Below are 22,282 nucleotides of genomic sequence, written 5' to 3' on the forward strand. Positions count from 1 at the left end.
ACTTACCTGTGGTGGGTCCCTTGGGGCCACTTTTCCTTGAAAACACTGTGACTCAGCCTCCCACCTTGTCCCACTGCATCATTGGCATTTTTGATCATTGCTTTATGGGGTTCTGAGAATGGGTACCTTTTGAGAGGCAAGAAAGCTACCCTTCCTGATCTGATCTCTGTCAAAGCATTTTCCTGATTAAAATGATACTGTTATACTTGTCGTTTTCGCCAGTAATACAGACAATCCCCCAACTTTCTCTGGCTGCTAGGCTTCTTCTTGGCCCTCTGAGGCCCTTCCCAGGGACATAACAAAATCAAATATCCCCATATCCCATGTTCTCCAGGTGACAAATCCATATGTTAAGTTTGGGTAACACTGTATCTTTATATAATACTCAGAGAACAACCTGGGAAGAGCCTTCTAGACAGTGGTCTGATCATCTTGATACTTCACTATAAATAAAGTTTTCTAGAATTCTAGGTGGCAAGGTTAGGGAAGAGTGGTCTCCTCCTGCTTTCTCTTAAGGCAATTCATTTTATCCACTGATTGTATGGTAGGGGAAAGATGGAAGATGGGAGGGAGACTAGCATTTTCAGTCACATTGCTGAGATTTTTCTTCTTTTTTTGAATTAGAAAAAACAAAAAAAGGACCCTATGTGGAAATCAGCAGGAAAATGGTAAAAAATAAAGAAACCATTAAAATAGCAAACAAACAATAAGTCTCCTATCCCCAAGCTCCCATTTAATCATCTAGGACTACAATCTCCACATCATACATTTGGTGCTGATGCTTGTCTATTTCAGGCCAGTCTCCAGAAGTTTTGCCCTAAGGTTCCTTAACCTCTGAGTAGGATCAGTTTCAGTGATGGTCTGCCCATTCTCAGAAGTGCTTTCCACAGTCTAGTTGACAGAGGTCAGGTCAGACTGCATGGTCACCAGCTCCACAGGGCTGACCACCTTGTTCATGTTATTCAAGGTTCCCATCCTGGATGGCTTCTGAGCTCATCAGTGTCAGGTTGAAAGAGAAGTGGATGGTCACTGCATCAAGGAAGTTGGTCTTGGCAGAAGAGATAATGATTGCATTTCAGAAGAACTGGAAGCCAGAAGGCAGCTTATGGACAGTCACTCTACAGAATGTAGCATTGATGAGATTGTCTGTAAAGAATGACTGGTTCATTGGTGCTATAGAAATGAACAAGATGATGATGCATTGAGACTGCTAGATTGTGGCTTAAGGTGATGATTCAGAATATAGTAGAAGTCAGGCACTAGAAGTGGGAATTGTTCATGGGGATCAGTACCACTTTCTGATATTTCAGCCTGTGCTTCTGTGCCTGCTTCTTTTGCTCTTCCATCCTTCTAAGTCTGTCAGAGTGAAGAGAAAGTATTCTCATTGTTCTGTCTGGCTCCTTCTATGGTGTCCTATTGTGTCCATCAGGCCAAAGATATGGACTGCATTGTTAAGGGCAGTAACATCATAATCTGAAAATGATTCTGAAGGAGCCTTTGCTAAACATCCCCAAAGAGTTCCTCTATGTTCTTTTACAGTTGTGTCTTTACAGAATTTCAGTGTATCCTCTGAAATCTTCCAAACTTTCAGTCCTTCCTCAGTGGCCATGGTAACAACTGCTATGAAAGATGGGTTCTATTTTATCCCCAGTTTCATCAATTCTCCTCTGAAATGGCAATCTGTATGAGTCCCTCATCAGCTACAGTGTGTCTTCACCATGCTTTTGTGCCGCCTTGGCATTAATACTTGGGCACTACTGATCAGGAAGTCAAATTTGGTGCTTCTGCAAATATTGGCGCAAACCTTCTCATACTGTTAAAAATCTATCTCCTCAGAGTGTATCATTTTTTCTAACATGATTCCATCCATATCCTTCCAGTCCTTCAGGGTAGACTTGCCAGACAGAAGAATAAAATGTTTGGGATTGATCAATTCATCATTGAACTTAACACACTTAACATTAATTCCTGAACATGTAAACTTCTTCCAGAGGAAGATTTTCTTTACTCTCCCACAAATGATAGGATAAGCAATTTTGATCTTTTCATGTGCTTCTATGGTGATAGCATAAGGTCCTTCCTCAATTTTGTGTACTGTGTAAACTTCTATGGTTACAATCATTTCATTGTTCTTTAACTCTGTTTCATAAATCCCTTACTACACAGGCTATAACTACAAGATCACCTAAGTTTTGGTGTCTTTAGAGTTCTCTCTTTGGTTCTCTTGAGCTGACATCACAGCTACCTCCCCTACAGGGTCACTTATGTCAGCATTGGCCATCTGTCATATGAAATTGGGAGACTGAGAACTCATCTTTGGTGTGTGTACAGCCAGTTGAAAATGATTTTCAATAAAGTGGTAGAAACAAAATCTAAATTGCAAAAGATTGAACACATAGTAAAGGAATAGAAATAATACATATAAACAATTTTCTAAAAACTGGTAGTAGAACAAATAGAAAGGAAAGAACTTATACAGTATCAAACTTTAAAAAAGTGATTTTGTTTGTCCAGGACCTTTTAGGATTGAAAAAACCTGAAACTGTATATAGGCAATTGGAAAAGAATCAATGGAGAAAGAAAGAAGATGCCAAATAAAGAGAGAATGATTGATGGAGCAAAGTCCCAGAAAGCTGGAAAGGATCCAGAGCACAAGCAGAAGGGTTGGTCTTGGCAAGCTGTTCAGAGGATAGCAGGTCATCTGCTTTTTGTTCAGTGTCCTCTGGGATAATTACATAGGTTTAACTATGTTTTATATTCTCAAAGGGAGACAAGCTCCCTTCCTAGGTAGAGCCATATTGAAAAAAACATTCCTAGGAAGATATGTGGTTACACTCAACTCTCTTATGAAATGAGATTACAGAAGGAATTTGCAGCTACCACTGAGAGTAATCCTGTGGGGAGTCTTGTCACAATGGGAGTACCTTGGGGGACAAGTTTATCACAGAATGGAAACCATTATTCCTCAGAGAAATAAAGTATAGACTTAAATAAATAGAGCCCACGAGCAACTTCTCTGTTTAGCATGTTAAGTTCTTCTCAACATGATTACAATCTACTTTCCAAACTTATTACGTATATCTTCCTATAGTATCCAATTCTAACAAATTGCCCTTGCTCTTTCTTTACAGGTGACATTCTACCTATTTTCTCCATACCTTTGCACAGACTGTCCCCCATACCTGGAATTTACTCCCTCATCACCTCTGGCTCTTAGAATACTTGATATTCTTTAAGCAAAATCTCCTACAGGAGGGCCTTTCCTGATTTCCCTAGCTGTTAATGCATACTTGAACTCAAATATTTCATTATGCTAATTGGTAAGTGCCCTATCTGATCCTCTATTTCAAGCAAAACAAAATGATGATTCCCTTTATTTTCCAAGCATCTTCTCACAACATGCATTATGGCTACAAGGGTTCTGTGCTCTAGCCCCTTTTCAATTTCTAGAGCCATCATAAATCAATAATGCCTAGCTCCAGGTAAAATTTTCTTTATCTATCTCCCTATAGCTCTACTCACCAACTCTGTAAATTTCTAAACCAAAGTACCACTCCCTATCTAACAATGCCCTATAAGAATTTTCTCCTCAAGTTGGAATGTAAACTCTTTGAGGGAAGGGAGTTTGTTTTCATATCTGAATCCCCTACAGCTCCTGGCACTCATTAAAAGCTTAATAAAAGCACTCATTCTCATGTTGTCTCGCCTAAAAGAATGAACTTCTTGAGCATATAGACTGCTTCATTCTTGTCTTTATATCCCCTAGACCTAGAATAATCTGACAGTTAGCAAAGGCTTAAAATATGCCTATTGATTAATTGATGTAAAATTTTCTGTAGGATAAAATGTTCTATAAAGCAGAAACACTCTCATATTAGAATAAAGCAGAGATGCTTTAGTATATTCCTAACCTTCTAAACTCAATAATACTGGAAACAATTGGGTTTTCCCACTTCCAACTCTTTTGACCAGGCTTGAAGGAGTACTGGACTAGATAATCTACTGGTCTGTCTAAATACTATTATTATATTTCAGTAATTTCTTCCCAAGCATTTGCTTATGCTATGCAGACCTAACATATGGCAAAGGATTCTTATAAGGAAAAAAATAGTAGGATCGTTGTTTTAAAATAGTTTCATGTCTAAGAGGGCAAGATGGTATGACTGAGTTATTGACAGGAATCTCTTCTGTGTGTCTCATGCTATATTTATGGTGATTTCATTACATTCTTTTTCTCCTGAGGGTTTTATGATAAACTTGTGGAACTAGCAAGAACTAAGGAAGTCATTTCTTCTCATTTCCTTCTAATTTTCTCTGCCTCAATAGAAAAAGAGAATGCTTAAGACCTATCATTCTTCACCACTCCCACCCTCTTCCAGACTTCTAGAAGTAAAATCTTGACAAAGTTGCAGATTATTAGAATGTGAGGAATGAAAAATTAATGCAAATTCTATAGAGTTTAAAGTTCAAAGTATTCTTTTTAATTCACTTATGTACTAGGACCACTGTTAAGGGGGTGGTGATTGAAGAGGCAGGATGGTTACACTTGTAAACCATACAAAGAACTCCATCATTCAGGTAAATGCATTTTTTCTTTTAGTAACAGACAATCAGGAAGCAAAATATCCTACTTCATAAACAAGAAAATAAACAGGGCTGCATGTAGCAGGATAGAATGTACAAAAAAGAATCAATAACTATGGGCAATATGTCAAAAGATTTTATTCCACCTTCATGAATAAAAAGGTTTCCAATTTCATATTGCAGAAATGGAATGCTGCAAATTCAGACTCAATGACGAAGGTACATTGTAAACACATCATACCTATAAAAGTACAAGTTCATCTTAGTTGACTTGTATGAACTGACACTGAGTAAATATAACAGATTTAGGAAAATATTTTACATAATAATTACGATAACTTAATACTAAAAGGAAGTTGAATTCTGAATAATTATAATGATCTATCTTGGTCCCAAAGAATAATTAATGAAATATAGCTCTCCCTCAGCAAAAGTGAGGAACTACAAAGACTGAAAGCAGAATATAATTTTAAATACAGTTACCATTTCAATTTTTTTTCTTGTAACTGTTCGTTGTTGTTGTTACAATAGAAATCTCAACTCCAGGTAAGGAAGAAAAACTGTATCTTCAGAAATAATTGGATGTAAAAAAAAAAAGACATCAATAAAACATTGAAAATAACTCCCCGCAAAAGTGTTCTACAGCTTATGACATATTAGTCTGAATGTGCTTATTGGTACTGAAATTCAGAGGTGGCAACTAAGGGAGAAACATCTCTGGAGAAGAAAAAAAACTAAATTTAACACTGTCATTTTGTGGAACATTATCTAAGAAGACACTCAGAAATAAAAATTTAAAATGTATAGAGAGCATTTTGGATCTTTCTGTTACAACTTCCCATAATTGTAAAAACAAAAACAAAAAAAATGTTATATTAGCCTTGAGAGGAAAAGCTAAGGTTAGGAAATCACAAAGGAATTTACTATGATAATGTTGACCTATCCTCATGGTGCATAATAGGAGAACCTAAAATTTTAGTCAGACCAGTTTATGAGAAATCATCTAACCATTCTGATAAAGAATAAGAATAATGCTTTCAGGTTATGGCAGAATGATTAAAACAATCAATTCCCTAATTTTCATTTGAGAAAAGGGAACCTTCTCTTTCTCAGCACATAGTATAATATTCCATACACAGTAGATACTTAATAAATATTTTTATATTATTGTATAAAGATGAGATGCAGTAAAGATTCACTGATTCTTAGTCCTATCAATATTGCTTTAATTTGTTTTTTGCTAAGTCAGTTGTTTTTCATTTAGAGTCTAAGATCCTAAATTACATGGAAGGAACCTGGTTTTTCAATATGATCTGGAAATTCTGCAAAGTACCTGAATTGCTCTTTGGCACATGGAAAAACTGAACAGATGGGTGATTCTGCAAATATAGTAAACCTGTGCCATCAGGGATATGCTGCATATGTCATCATGATATGATGCTGACAACCGTGACAATGATTACTCTTCAACATAAGAAGATAGACTCTCTTATTCTAAAGAAAGAAGAAGAAAATATCCCAGAATCTTGGAGCTGAAAGAAACCGTAGAGGACAAATAATCCAAGTCACACATGACCAAGAATTCTCCAAACAATCCCAGTTCTCACCCAGCTTTCATTTAAAGATCTCTAGTGAGAAGACCCATTTTCTATGCCAGGGCAATCTGTTCCCTTTTCTTCAATAACTCTAATTGTTAGAAAATTAGGAATGAAAAGATGCAAACTTTGTGAATCCTCTTCTGTATTAAAGTATTTGGGGCTTGATTTCATAGTTCAGATTAAACTTTAAAGAAGTAAGCTCTGATTTGACTTGTTACAAAGCTATATTTGTATGGTAGAAGTTAATAAATTGGCAGTGACATCTGAGATGGCAAATTTAATTTTGAAATAGTTACTTTTTTCATCTTAATAGAATAATGAAATCAAATTACGCACATAAGAAAGACCACAAAGAGGGAAAATAGCCATCCATACTGCTGCTTTTCATTTACTTGCAATATCTTTTCTTTTAAATTCTGTTTGCTAATGGGAAGTAATTTTAGCATGTTAGGTTAATTTTGGAGCTGAAGATGGCTAAAAATTATCCAGAATCAAAGAAAACATATCCAATTCCCACCTGAACAAGAGACTATTTGGAATCTGCCTTACATACTCCAGTGAAGAGTGGTCCACTCTACTTTGAGATGCATCTGAGTATGAAGAATTTTATTTCTCCCCATTCCCCTTATATAGGCCCCAAATCTACCTATCTATAATTTATCCCCATTAGTCACTGAGGGGAAAGAAAAAGGACAAATTTAATCCCTCTTCTACATAAAATCCCTTTAAATACACAAAAACAGTCCTTTTGTGGACTGCTTCCACTCTTGCTCTTTACCCAGCCTTCTCTTTTCCATGCTAAATCTCTCCAGTTCTTCAACAGATACTCATATAGTTTACTATCTGGTTCTGATCATTTTCTGAATAGATTAGCTTTACTGTCCTTTAAAAAAAAAAAACTGTAGCATTCATAACTGAGCAGGATACTCTCAATGTGATTGGAATGAGTCAAAGTAGAAATAAAACCTTTTACGGTGAACATTACTGTTAATTTCAATGCTGTTTAGAAGAATATTATTGGGGGTGGGGTTTCTGTTTTTTTTTAATTTGTCTTTAGTTTCTGGTTCACTCAAGCCCCAAGATTCTTTAATCCTAGAATCCTAGAATTTTATAATGGAAGAGACCTCAGAAGACCATCTTCTTTCACCCCTACACTCTAACAAATCCAACAAGTGGTCATCTAGACTCTACTCTGATTAAAGGCACAACTCCCAAGGCAACCCATTCCACTTTTGGGCAGCTGTAATTATTAGGAAGTTGTGGTTTTTTTTCCCTGATTCTTAGCTTAAATTCAAATCTTTGCAACTTTCTGCTCCTGGTTCTAGCTTCTGGGACTAGTAATGAACAAAACTGGATGAAGCTTTCTCGAAAAAAAAAAAAAAAAAAGTCTGTGAGATAGAATAGGTCAGACCTTAGGCCTAAGTCACATGGTCCCTATTCCCAGGGATCTGTGGAACCAGAAGATCAGGTCTTGTGCCCAGGTTGCAGGAAGATACATGATCTCAAGGCCTAGAAATTTATAAAGGCCAAGACCCTATGTCAGCGAGAGGAAGCGATGTGACCCACAGGAAGTAGGCAACATTGATGACCATTGGTCAATGTTGATTACTTCTTTTTAGTCTATGCAATGAAAAGACTTGGGGCTTTACTGCTTCCTGCTTGTCAGGTCAATGAGCATATATTGGAAGCTGAGATGCTTCTCAGGTGTGCATGGCTCTCTTCCTGCAGGGACTAAATAAATGCTCTCTCTTTGTACCTGAAGATGTGTCTGATTAGTTAATTTCGGGAAGGGTGTCTAACACTCCTCTCACATAGTAATATTACAATTTATGCAATATTAGATCATCCATTTTCCAAATCTTTTAAAGCAATTGAATCTGCTATTCCTTTCACTATCTGATTATATAACCTGTCCTGCTGATGATGTGAAATCACTAATGACAACACCTACTTCTCACTATCTCATTTATCATGAGTTTCAATTCAGTTTGCTATTTATGTTCTGGTTTCCCAAGTTCCCCATAATCCCCTCAAAAGCTCATTCTAGAGTCAGAATAAACTGAAGGGTGGGGAATATTATAGTGTGGTTTATTTTTAACCCAAAATCAATGGATGTTAGCTCATGAGGAAGTAATTAGTCTTTTCTTTTGGTTGCTTAAATTTGTTTTTGCATAGCATTTTAGGGTTTTCAAAGTACTTATCTCATTTAATCCCAATCACAGGCATTATTATCATCATCTCCATTTGAATAATGAGGAAATAAGGCTCATGAAGATTAAATAACCTTATCTACAGCCAAGTGTCAGAAGTGACACTGTTCTTTCTTTCTTTTTTTTCTTTTTTTTTTTTTGGATACTATTCTTTCTTATCTATAAATAAAATACTCCTTTCACTACCCTGCTTGACCTCCATTGAATAGAAGATAGGGAAACAAATGCAGATTTATAATTACAGTTTATACATATATAGCACTTTAGGTAGACAATATAAGTACAAAAGCTCCCATTTTATAGAGATAAAGAGAGGTAAATTCACTTTCCCATAGTAGGTATTAACTGTTGACAAAAGATTTTCTAACTCTTGACTTGAGGCCACATACTCATTTCAGCACACCAAGATGTTTCTGAATATCTTTAAAGGAACACAGTAAATTTATTTCTCTATTGATTTTGTTCATAAACTTCTTATTCTTTTTTCCTCTTTTTTTTTATGGTATCTAATTAAGGTGGAAATTTCAGAGGGATGAATTAAAAACATCTAAAGCTGTTTCAGGATTCAACTTGATATTATTAAGCACAGAAGCAATATCTCCTGTAGCTTATCACAAAGCATATACTGATCCAAGCCTGCCAGAGTCAAATGAAACAAGATCATGCATACACATAATGTTATATGTTCTGTTAAATTATATATGTTCTATTTATAATTATCGGACTATGCAGAAAAAGAAATCTTAAATAATTTACCAAAAAGTTAGTATGCTTTCCTAGTGTCATGAGGCTTAATGTTACCCTGAAACATAGAAAAGGCAGTAATGGACAGAGAAATGAACTTTATAGGTTCCAGTTCCCATTCTGCCTAAAGAGATCTTAGGCATATTATTTAAACTCCTTAGATCTCAGTTCCATTATCTATAAAATAAGAAGATTGGACTATGTGAATTCTGTGAGATCCCCTAAGGCTCTAGATTTTATGATCCTATGAAAAGTCACTGAATATCTTTGAACCTATAAATGAGAACGCTGTGCTCAAAGAATTCTAAATTTCCAGCTCAGAATCTATGACCCCATAAATTAAATCTATTTACACTTTTATTCATTTAAGACACAGGAGAATAAGAGGCTATGTGCAGCATTATCTACTCAAGAGTTATAGTATCAATAAGAACTACTAGTTAGGGTGAAAATAATGAATTTGGAGTCTGTGAAACTCGGGTGAACTTTAGTAATAACAGCTGTCCAAAAATGAAATGGGTTGCCTTGGAAATTGTGCTCTTAATTAGATTAGAGCCTGGATGCCCACTTGTTTGATATGTCAGAGTACAACATCTTACTGGTTAGGGGTGAGAGAAAATGATTACTGAGATTTCTTCTGTTACAAAAATTCTATGATTCTGTGATTAAAGAAAGGCAAAAACCTGGAAGCTTGAATGAATCAGAAAATAAGAACAGATTTAAAAAACAGGAAAAAATTGTTAACATCTATCTGTATGATAATATCAAATTCATTTAACATCTTGGGATCTATTTCCTTATTTATGGGGATAGGAGGGGAGTGATGGAAAGGAAAGAACAAACATTTATTAAGTGCCTGTTATGTGCCAGGGATTATGCTATGTACTTTAGAAATATTATGTCACTTAATTCTCACAACTGCCCTGGAAAGTAGGTACTCTTACTATCCCTATTTGATATTGAGGAAACTGAAGTAGAAAAAAGCTGAGGGATATGCTCAGGATCTCACAACTAGTATCTGAGGCTGGCTTTGAACTCGGGTCTTTCTGACTCCAGATTTAAGCATTGTACTTACGGTACCTCCTAGCTGTCATCTGTAAAATGAGAAAATCAAACTGGAAGCTTTCTAAGTCTTCTGGACTCTGTTGATCTCGAGGACTTTCTTTGTTCTTGGCTCTACCTGGACTTGAAGATTAGTGTTATTTCAGCATTAACAAGCTATCTTTGAGGAAATGACCAAAGAGCAAAGATTGGATGTGGAACAGAGGTTTGGTCTTCACCCACAAAGGGGACAAATTGTGGATCCCCAAGTACATCTCCCAGTCAGTCTTTAGTAGACTTATAATAAGAATCTCATTGTTTTTTCTGGTTTCTTTTCCTTTAAGGTAACATTATCTGTTCTCAGATTTATCCTCTTGACAGGAGAGACTTTGAGAAAATATTAATGCTTTTTCGATGATAAAAATGAGAACTACTAGACCTTCTTCAAAAAGTCTCTTTCCAATCAAGCTTTCTCCCTCACCATTCTGACCTGAGGCAATGTTCATTAAACCCAATAGAAATTTAGCATTTGATAGTGACCTTCAAAAGTCATCAATTTCTGAGTTTTATCTGTCCTCATTAATATCAAGATAGTTATGAAATCTGGGGGAAAAAAAGCCTTAGCTAGGCAGAGTCTAGAATTTTCAATATAACATTGCTGGAAAATGATAATGAACATGGCCTCAAAAATTTATCAATTAATATTATTCACACCATCTACAAATAATTATTGGGTATCCACAAAGTACAAAGCTCAGTGAGTGCTATTTCAGAGTACTTATATGTTTAATTCTTTTGTCAAAAGTTGCAATGATAGAAACAGCTTGGGTACACTTTGGGAGACTTTCTCTTTCCTTGGCTTTTATGCCCCCAAACAGGAAACCTGGAAAAATCTCTGGATAGTACCTAATATAAGTAGAGTGAGACTGATGCCCCAGTTTCAAACATTTAAAATAGGAAAGTGAAAAAATCTTGAAATGATAAATACTCACCAAGATTTTTGTAAGTATTGAAAGTAACTTTACTGTTCTAGTTTAAGCAATCTCCCTAGATCAATAAAAGCAAAAATCAACCCGCAAAAAGTAAACACTCATTCCAAAGATGTATACTCTATATATTTACAGTTTCAAATATGGTAGCCCAGATTGATATTAGGCAGAAATAATTTTTAGCCAGTTTCTTATCTGCCAGTAATAAAAGATTAGAGTAAAAAATATCTTTATGTCTTTATCATTGTCTCTCTTTTGCTATTACTTGTTGTTCCTCTGACACTGTTCTTTCCAATTTTACAAAATAACCCATTCCCTCCATGCAACTTCTCAAAATCAAAACAAAGTTGTTAGGGTTCAACATTTCACTGAGATGTGGGGCAAAAACCTTGAAAAGTCTCCATGACACCTGAGTATTAATAATTTCCCCATTCTACCACTTATTTCTTTTTTTAATGAAGCTTTTTATTTTCAAAACATATGCAAATCCAATATATGTTAAACATATGTAATTATTCTATACATATTGCCACAATTATCATGCTATAAAAGAAAAATCAAATCAAAAAGAAAAAAATGAAAAAAGAAAACAAAATGCAAACAAACAGCAAAAAAATGAAAATACTATGTAGTGATCCACACTCAATCCCCATAGTCCTCTCTCTGGATATAGATGGCTCTCTCCATTACAAGACCATTGGGATTGGTTTGAATCACTTCACTGTTGAAAAGAGCTAAATCCATGAGAATTGACCATTATTTAATCTTGTTATTGTTGTATGCAATATTCTCTTGATTCTATTCACTTCATCTAGCATAAGTTCAAATAAGTCTCTCCAGGCCTTTCTAAATTCATCCTGTGGATTGTTTCTTATGGAATAATAATATTCCATAACATTCATATACCATAACTTATTCAGCCATTCTCCAAATGATGAACACTCACTAAGTTTCTACTTCCTTACTACTAGAAAGAGAGCTGCTACAAACATTTTTGCACATGTGGGTCTTTTTTTTTAATGATCTCTTTGGGATACAGGCCCAGTAAAGACACTGCTGGGTCAAAGGGTATGAAGAGTTTGATACCCTTTGGGAATAGTTCCATATTGCTCTCCAGAATGGTTAAAGCAGTTCACAACTCCACCAACAATGCATTACTCTCCGAGTTTTCCCACATCCACTCCAATATTCATCATCTTTTACTATCATCTTAGCCAATCTGAGAGGTGTATAGTGGTACTTTCAAATTGTCTTAATTTACATTTCTTTGATCAATAATGATTTAGAGTATTTTTTCATATGACTAAAATGGTTTTAAATTCTTCGTCTGAAAATTGTCTGTTCATATCCTTTAACCATTTATCAATTGGAGAATGGCTTGTATTCTTATAAGTTTGAATCAGTTGTCTATATATTTTAGAAATGAGGCAGAACCCTTGGCTGTGAAAAAAAAAATTCCCACTTTTCTGCTTCCCTTCTAATCTTGTCTGCATTGGTTTTGTTTGTAAAACTTTTTAACTTAACATAATCAAAATTATCCATTTTGCATTCTATAATATACTCTAGTTCTTCTTTGACCACAGATTCCTTCCTTTTCCACAAATCTGAGCAATAGACTATCTTTGTCTTCTAATTTAGTTATAGTATCACTCTTTTATCTAAATCTTGAACCAATTTTGACCTTACCTTGGTATAGGATGTTAGGTATGGGTCAATGCCTAGTTCCTAACATAATAATTTCCAATTTTCCCAGCAATTTTTATCAAATAGTAAATTCTTATCTCAGAAGCTGGAGTCTTTGGGTTTATCAAACATTAGATTACTATAGTCATTGACTGTGTCTTATGAACCTAACCTATTCCACTGATCGACTACTCTACTTCTTAGCCAGGACCAAATGGTTTTGATGAATGCTACTTTATAATATAGTTTTAGGTCTCGTACCTAAAAGTAAGTACCTAAGTTAGGCCACCTTCATTTGCATTTTTTCATTAATTCCCTTGAAATTCTTGACCTTTTGTTCTTCCAGATGAACTTTGTTTATTTTTTCTAGCTCTGCAAAATAATTTCTTGGGAATTTAATTGGTATGGCACTGAATAAATAGATTAATTTAGGTAGAATTGTCATTTTTATTATATTAGCTTGGCCTACTCATGAGCACTTAATATTCTTCGGAATGTTAGATCTGACTTTATTTGAAAAGTGTTTTGTAATTGTGTTCATATAGTTCCTTACTTTGTCTTGGCAGTTTACCACTTATTTCTTTTCTAATTATCAGCATCATTTAGTGACTTTTTTCTCCAGCATGCATGCCCTTAGGTCATCATTTTCCAAAATAAGGGTAAGAAAGAAGAAAAGCCAAGAATATCAAAGCAGATTGCTTATAATGAGAACCATAAATAGGGTGAGGGAATGGGAGCTTTTCCGGCAATCAAAAACTCCACTCTGGGAAATCCTTACCATCCCTTTACCATTGTTAAAATATATATGTAGTCATGGGGTCATGAATTTAGAGCTAGAAGGGTTTTTGGAACTCCAACTCCTTTATTTTTATAGATGAGAAAATTGAGGCTTGAAGAGGTTAAATTATTTGTCCTGAATCATGCAGCTAGGGTCTAATTCAGGATTTGAAATCAGTTCTTCCTGACTGTGAGTCCAGTATTCTATCTACAGAGACAATTATATTCTTCCTGCTACTGAAATGGAGGGAGAGGTGGAAAGAGAAGAAAAGTTACTCTGCTCCTGTTCCCTTACTCTCCCTCTTCAAACTCCTGGTATTTCTCTTCTCTGTGCAACACAACTACCCAGCACATGAGCTTCTCAGGTTAGGCAACAGTGAATCTCCAAAGTTCTTTAACATTTGGATATCATCTCCTTAATATCCAATGAGCTTCCAAAGTTCTGTTATCTCATGATTGCCACCACTCCTATCTTATACCTCTTCATTCCTTTTAATTTTCTAATTTTTTACAGTTACTAGCCCCATCCACTGTAATGCAAAACTTTCACATCATTCATTTGAAAAGAAAATTGTTAAGGTCCCAGGTTCAATGATAATCTCCATCTACTCTCAGTCAAAAAGAAAAAAAAAAAAAAATACTGAAAATTAAGACCACAAAGTACATGTAATATGATATTTATATATAATATACAATATACAACACACACACATAAACATATATACACACATATATATGCATATATATATATTCACAAATGTCCATTCTTTTTATCAGTCACTTATCATCCTCCCTAGAATACAGTATGCTTGCCTTCAATAGTAGTAATTATAAAGCAGTACTTTGTGGATTACACCTTCACTCTTTATCCTTTGGCATATCATACATAGTCACCATCCTAAAAATCTGGATCATGGCTTGCTTTTGCTTCAGGATGCATTGTTCACAAAGTTCAGAAGAGGTAAAGGTTGGTAGGGGTGACTTAATTAATTAGAAATGTCTAGCAGGTAGTTGATGGTGCAGGACTGTAGCTCAGGAGAAATACTAACATTGGATACCAGAAACATGAAAATACAAATAAGAGGAAGTATCCAGGAAGAAAAGTTAGTCAACAGTATAAAGGGCTGCAGAGAGGTCAGGAAGGAAGACAAGAGAGAAAATGCCATTAAATTTGACAATTAAGAGATCACCAATAACTTTAAAGAGAGCATTTTCTCTTAGTTAAGTGATAGAAGTCACACTGCAGAATGTTTAGGAAAAAAAAAACTTGAGGAAATTATATAAAGAGACCAATTACAGACTATTCTTATAATATTCATTGAAGGTTCTGGGTCACAGTACTCAGTCAACATTCCAAAATGGCTGCTTTAGCCAATATAAAAGTACAAATTATAGAAATAATACTCCAGTCTGGGCACATCAAGGCAGCTATTACCATATCTTTCCTAACATTCATGATCTTCCTTAGAGAGTCTAAATGTGTTATAGAATCTCTGATATAGCCTACTAGGACTAATGTCCAGGAGAAAAGCAAAGTAATGTAATATCACCCTGCAGGAATTTTCTGGAAGAGAAATACCCTTCATAAGCCATAGAGGCATAGTCCTCTTCAAAGTTATTAAGGTGTGTTTCCTCAAGTTTTACTCACAAAATGATTTAGCTACAAATGATTATCTAAGACTACTGTAGAGTTGAACATTCCATTCTTTCAGGCTTTAGTCACTTCACTATATGGTCCTAAACATCTTGAACTAATGGGTCCAGGGAGAGTCAGTAGCTTAATTTGCCAGATTTTTCACCAGTTCCTGATATCATTCACACATCTATAAAGTTTAGAACTATGGTAGATAATGAGCCAGTTTATAAATGTTATGAAGAAAAAGGTCAAAAAGGAGCAATTAGGATTTCAAGAGATTTGTTCTCAGGCTATAATGCATATAGGATTTAAGAGAGAAATGCCTGATTTGTAAAGTATGTATGATTAAGAGCCACTCAGAGTTTGGGGATGCTTGTGGACAATAGTCTCTTGCCTCAGCAGCTAGATTACTTTTGCATGAGAGTGAGGAGTGGGGAGAGAAGCATCTATAGAGGGTCTACGATGTGCCAGACACATTGCTAAGTGTTTTTTTTGTTTTTTGTTTTTTTTTTTACAAATATGATCTCATTTGATTCTTACAACTCTACAAGGTAGACATTATTACAATCCACATTTTACAGATAAGAAAAGTGAGACAAACAGAAGTCAAGAGTCTTATCAAAGGTCATACAATTAATAAGTGTCTGAGCTCACTTCTGAATTCAGGTCTTCCTGGCTCTCTTCACCAAATCTATTTTGCCTCTGCACATTATTGCTGCCTTTGCATTATGTTGCAGTATTTAGTCGTTTGTCCTTTGTTCTTCAACAGGGCCATGATATCAAGGAGGTGATGCGATGATGTGCAAGTGAGTTGATTTTAAGTGAGGAAGGGCTGAGCCACCAGCCTCACTTTCTCCTCCAGAACTACCTGGGTCCACTGGCAAGATGTAAATCAGGATGACTGGAGATGGCTCTGAGTGCAGTGGGCTACATTGGCCTTTTTATTCTAAAGTGCAATAAGTCTCAATTTGACTGAAGCAATGCCCAATGAGCGGTTAAGGCTAGAGAAGAAGCAGAGTGATATTTGGTAACCTCTACATATATATAAGCACCCAATGCAGGGGAAAGAGTGTAGTTTCATATTTTAAGAACTATTCACTCTGAACTGACTTTTCTTAGATATCCTCAACACACAGGTTCCCATTCTGCTCAACCTCATAGCAAAAGATTAGATAATCCACCCTGGGAGACTCACTTGGAACAAGTTCAGTGGTTAATCAGTGGACACTGAGTTCCAGTCTGGCTATTGTTATTTGTCCTTCATTTTCAAAGAAGACCATAACATTGGGAAGGTGATAACATGCAACTGAATTGGATTTAAAGGAATATTCACTGAGAAACTGACTATATATGTTTCTCTGGGCAATTCACTTAACCTCTTTCTGCCTCAGTTTCCTGGACTGTAAAATTAGCATACTGATAGCATCTGTCTCCCAAGGCTCCTATGAAGAACAAATAAGATAACATGTAAAATGCAAAGCACAGTGTCTAGCACATGGTAGGTTCTATATAAATTTTAACTATTGCTATTATCATTGATTAAAATACTTAATAAATTAATATAAATAAGTTGTGACAATATATATTATTATTTAAATAAAGTATTATTATTATTTAATGTAAATAAAATTACTTAATATAAACATAAATGGATTGATTGACCTCTCTGAGCTTGAACCTCCCCAATTACAGCAGAAACAGAAAGTTAAACAGTATGCTAGAATGAAGCCTTTAGAATTTTTGCTTATTTGGGTAGATTCACCTTCACTGTGATATTTAGCATATAAATTTTTTTCCCACAGAGACCTGTTTAATTAATTTAATTTCTTTTCTTAGAACTTTAACAATTTGCTTTTCCCCACTCTGGTCAATTTTATAAGTTGTAAGTGACTAGGAGGCTTATATATTTCTTAAGCACTGAGAATTACCACAGTCATATTTCATCAATCAAAAGTTATCTTGAGTACTTGAGGGGTTTTTGGTTGTTTATTTTTATTTATTTTTTTTTAAGAAAAATTCCTGGGGCATCAAGGTGGTGCAGTGGATAAAGTACAAGCCCTGAAGTCAGGAGGATCTGAGTTCAAATTTGACCTCAGACACTTAACATTTCCTAGCTGTGTGATCCTGGGCAAATCTCTTAATCCTAATTGTCTCAGAAAAAAAAAAAAATCTTTCTACTATGGTCACTACACCTTTAATCACCATTTTCTGAAGTACTTTTACGAGCCCCAAATGTAGCTGAAAACTTTAAACTTCCTCTTGAGTTATAGTTAAGAACTTGCAGAGAAGATCTTTTGCTCCTTCAAGGTTTCAGGTGATTAGCCAGTACCCTCAAGCATCCAAGCAATACAATAAGCATTTTTTCCATTTTTAACATATCCACCACAAATCAGGTGCAGGTTCCCCTGAGGTTTTTTAGCATTCTTCTTGACTTTGCTGTGTCTATCACCTGCCACTCTTGTAGTATCTCAGCAGCATGTGTCAATCAGGGTTCAAATCTCTACTTCCTTCAAAGGCAAAACTGTCTCCTGAGATAATGTATCTAATAAGAGATACCTCAGGATATGACTATAATTAACATCTTTCTCAGAGCCTGCCCAAGGAATCTTTGTCCATATTTCGGGTGATATAACTATATTCAGGTCTGGAGGGTCTCTATCCGCTTTCCTAGTTTTGCCATATCTGACATAGTTTAGAAGACCAAATATTTCAATTTCAAGAATTCAGTGTCCAAATTGGAGTGGGGAACCAAGGTTGATCACTTTTTCCAGCCACCACCTCTTACTCCATATATCATTCTTTAAAAAATGTGGAGATCACCACCGACTATAAAAATACCATTATGTAATGTTCATATAATTCACCTTTTTGAATTTCTTAGACACTTGACTACACCTTCCCAGAAACACTGAAGTAGTTTGCAGTGCTTATTGGTGGCTTTGACCATTTATAAATTTAAGAGTGGCTTGTATTATAAATTTGAGAGTGTTTATTTTAGACATAAGGGTGATATTATAAGCAAATTAAAAGATAAAAGACTAATCTACCTCTCAAATATGTGGTAAAAGGAGGAATTTATGACCAAAGAAGAACTAGAGAATTATTAATATATTGACATAATTATTTTTATTGTTGTTATTGTTTTGGTCACTGAAGACATAAACACTAGTTCAGGAGGTAAAATTGTTCCTTTTCTCTGAAGGGAGAAAGAAAATATGAGGATTTGGAAAAGAAAATTCTTCCTCTGAGTCATCCTAATTGATGTGGTCTGTGGAAATTTCAAATCTTCCCTCTTTTGCAAGAGAAAGAAAGCTGAACTTTTTGACAATTGATGTTCTATACATATATTTTTCTTTCATAATAGCTGTGACTGCAAATATCCCATAAAAACTCTGACGTAAACATCAGACTTAGGAGACAAGAATTAACTTTATGATATGAGTTTTTTGGTAATGTTATTAGAAGATTGATATACTTAGCTGAGTGTAGACCCCACTCAATTATGATTCCTTAGCATAATCCTATAGAACCATGATGAATCCACCAATAAGCATTGTAAGCTAGGAAAAAAAAAATAATAACAAAGTTCATTGGATGTAAAAAAAAATTTTTTTCCCCCAGTTTTCTCCTTCCCTTTTAATCTTGTTTGCATTAGTTTTTTTGTACAAAAACTTTAACTTAATACAATCAAAATTATCCATTTTGCATTCTAGTTCTTTGATCACAAATTCCTTCCTTCTCCATAGATCTTAAAAGTAGTTTATCCTTTGTTCTAATTTGCTTATGAACCCATTTTGATCTTATCTAGGTATAGGGTGTTAGGTGTTGGTCAATTCCTAATTTCTGCCATACTAATTTCCAATTTTCCTAGCAATTTTTGTCAAATAGTGAATTCTTATCCCAGAAACTAGGATCTTAGGGTTTATCAAAAACTAGATTACTGTAGTCATTGACCATAATGTCTTGTGAAGCTAACCTATTCTACTAATAGACTACTTAATTTCCTAGCCAGTAGCAAATGGTTTTGATGACAGCTGCTTTATGATATAATTTTAGATCTAGTACAGCTAGGCCACCTTCATTTGCATTTTTTCATTAATTCCCTTGAAATTCTTGATCTTTTGTTCTCCTATAAGAACTTTGTTATTATTTTTCCTAGCTCTGTAAAATAATTTCTTGGGAGTTTGATTGATATGGCATTGAATAAATATATTAATTTAGGTAGAATTGTCATTTTTGTTATATTAGCTTGGCCTACCCATGAGTACTTGATATTCTTCCAATTGATTAGATCTGACTTTATTTATGTAGAAAGTATTTTAGAATTGTGTTTACATAGTTCCTGAGTTTCCCTTGGCAGGCAGATTCCCAAACATTTTAGATTATCTACAGCTATTCCAAATACCTAATATTTAACCAGCCTTGCTTTCCTGGTACAAATCCTATTTGGTCATGGTGTATTATCTTGGAAATGACTTGCTGTAATCTCTTTGCTAATATTTTACTTAAGAATTTTGCATCAATATTCATTAGGGAAAGTAGTCTATACTTTTCTTTCTCTGTTTTGACCCTACCTGGGTTAGGTATCAGCAACAAATATGTGTCATAAAAGGAATTTGCTAGCACTCCTTCTTTCCCTATTTTTCCAAATAGTTTGCATAGTATTAGAATTAATTGTTCTTTAAATGTTTGACAGAATTCACATGTAAATCCATTTGGCCCTTTTTTCTTAGGGAGTTAATAGCTTGTTCAATTTCTTTGTTTTTCTCTAAAATGGGATTACTTAAGTAATTTATTACCTCCTCTTAATTTGGGCAATCTATATTTTTGTAAGTATTCATCAACTACACTTAGATTATCAGATTTACTGATATACAGTTGGGCAAAGTAGCTCTAATTATTATTGCTCTAATTTCCTCTTCATTGATGGAAAGTTTACCTTTTTCATTTTTGTTACTAACAATTTGGTTTTCTTCTTTTCTCTTTCTAATCAAATTAATTCAGGGTTTATCTTGTGTGTTGGTTTTTTTATTAATAGTTTTCTTTCAATTTTATTAATTTCCCCTGTTATTTTCAGAATTTCTAATTTGATATTTAATTGGAGGAGGGTTAATTTATTCTTTTTCTAGTTGTTTCTAGTTTTTAGTTGCATGCTCAAGTCATTGACATTTTCTTTCTCTATTTTATGTAAGTAAGCATCTAGAAATATAAAACTTCCCCTGAAATTTTCCTATGAATTTTGGTATTTTGTCTCATTAATGTCAATTTCTTGAATGAAATTATTAGTCGTGCCTATGATTTTTTGTTTTATCCACACATTCTTTAGAATTAGATTATTTAGTTTCCAATTAATTTTTGGTCTATTTTTCCCTGACCCTTTATTAAATGTAATTTTTATTTCATCATGAGCTGAGAAAAATACGTTTGCTATTTCTACCTTTCTGCATTTGATTTTGAGGTTTTTATGCCCAAATACATGGCCAATTGTTGTTTAAGTTCCATGTACCACTGAGAAAAATGTATATTCATTTCTGTTTCCATTCAATTTTCTCCAGAGTTCTATCATACTTAAATTTTCTAAAATTGTATTTACCTCCTTAACTTATTTCATATTTATTTTGTGGTTCAATTTATCTAGTTTGTGATAGAGCAAGGTTGAGATCCCCCTCTAGTGTAGCTTTGCTGTCTAATTCTTCCTGCAGCTATCAACTTCTCCTCTAGGCATTTGGATGCTATACCACTTGGTACATATATGTTTAGTATTGATATACATCATTATCTAGAATACCCTTTAGCAAGTTTTCTTCCTTATCTCTTTTAATTTGATCTATTTTTTTTATTTTACCTGATCTGAGACCAGAATTGCTACCTCTGGTAGTTTGTTGTTGTTTTTTGTTTTTTTGGTACTTCGGGTGAAGCATAATAGATTCTTCTCTAGCCTTTTACCTTTACACCTTTAAAGTATAATACTTTAAATGTATCACACTGCTTTAAATATATTTCTTAAAAAACAACATAGTGTAGGATTCTGGCTTTTAATCCAGTTTGCTATCTGCTTTCATTTTATGAGAGAATTCAACACATTCACATTCACAATTAAAATTATTATCTCTGTTTTTCCTGCTATCTTATTTTCATGAAGTTATACTTTTCTTTTTCCTTCTCCCCTTTCATTCCTTTCCAGTGCTTTGCTTCTGACTACCACCTCTCTCAAAAAGCCTTCCTTTTTACAGTTCCTCCTCTTTTCTTGTACCTTTCCCTTTTTCTGTTCTCTCTTCTATTAGCCTCCTCCTTTCCTTTCCTGTTTCCATTCCTACTTCCCTATAGGGTAAGATAAGCTTCTCTATGAAGCAAATATGTCTGATAGTCTCTCTGAGCCAAATCCAATGAGAGTAAGAGTCACAAAATGCTCCTCCCTATCCTTTTCCCCCCTCGATTGTAATAGGTCTTTTTTGCTTCTTTTTGAGATGTAAGTTACCCTATTTTACCTCCATTTTCCTCTTCTTCCAGTACAATTCCTTTTCCACCTCTAGTTTTTTTTAATATATTATCACAATAAAGCCAAATTATACCTACACACTCTAAATATACCCCTAATAAAGATCCAGTTCTTAAGAGTTAAACATATCATTTTCCCATGTAAAGATGGAAACTTTTTAATTTTAAAAGTTATTTTTTTCTTTCCTTTTTTCCACTTTTATGATTTTTTGAGTTCTGTGTTTGAAGATCAAATTCGCTTTTCAGCTCTGATCTTTTCATCAGAAATAAATGAAATTCACCTATTTCATTGAATGTTCATCTTTCCCCCTGAAAGATAATGTTTAATTTTGCTGGATAATTGATTCTTGGTTACAATCCAAGCTCCTTTGTCTTTCAGAATATCAAATTTCAGGCCCTTTGATTCTTTAAAGTGGAAGCTGCTGGGTTCTGGGTAATCCTGATTGTGGCTCCTTAATATGTAAATTGTTTCTTTGTGGCTACTTGCAATATTTTTTCTTTGATCTGATAATTCTGAAATTT

The 22,282-nt window shown here is 34.5% G+C and overlaps 1 pseudogene; it reads right to left on the reverse strand.

Annotated features, from left to right (window-relative positions):
* Nucleotides 1–786: 786 nt before the first annotated feature.
* LOC100929824 lies at nucleotides 787–2,281 on the reverse strand (annotated as a pseudogene).
* Between the last annotated feature and the right edge of the window lie 20,001 nt (nucleotides 2,282–22,282).

The sequence above is a fragment of the Sarcophilus harrisii genome, chromosome 3 (assembly GCF_902635505.1).
Source record: "Sarcophilus harrisii chromosome 3, mSarHar1.11, whole genome shotgun sequence".
Classification (NCBI taxonomy): Eukaryota; Metazoa; Chordata; class Mammalia; order Dasyuromorphia; family Dasyuridae; genus Sarcophilus; species Sarcophilus harrisii.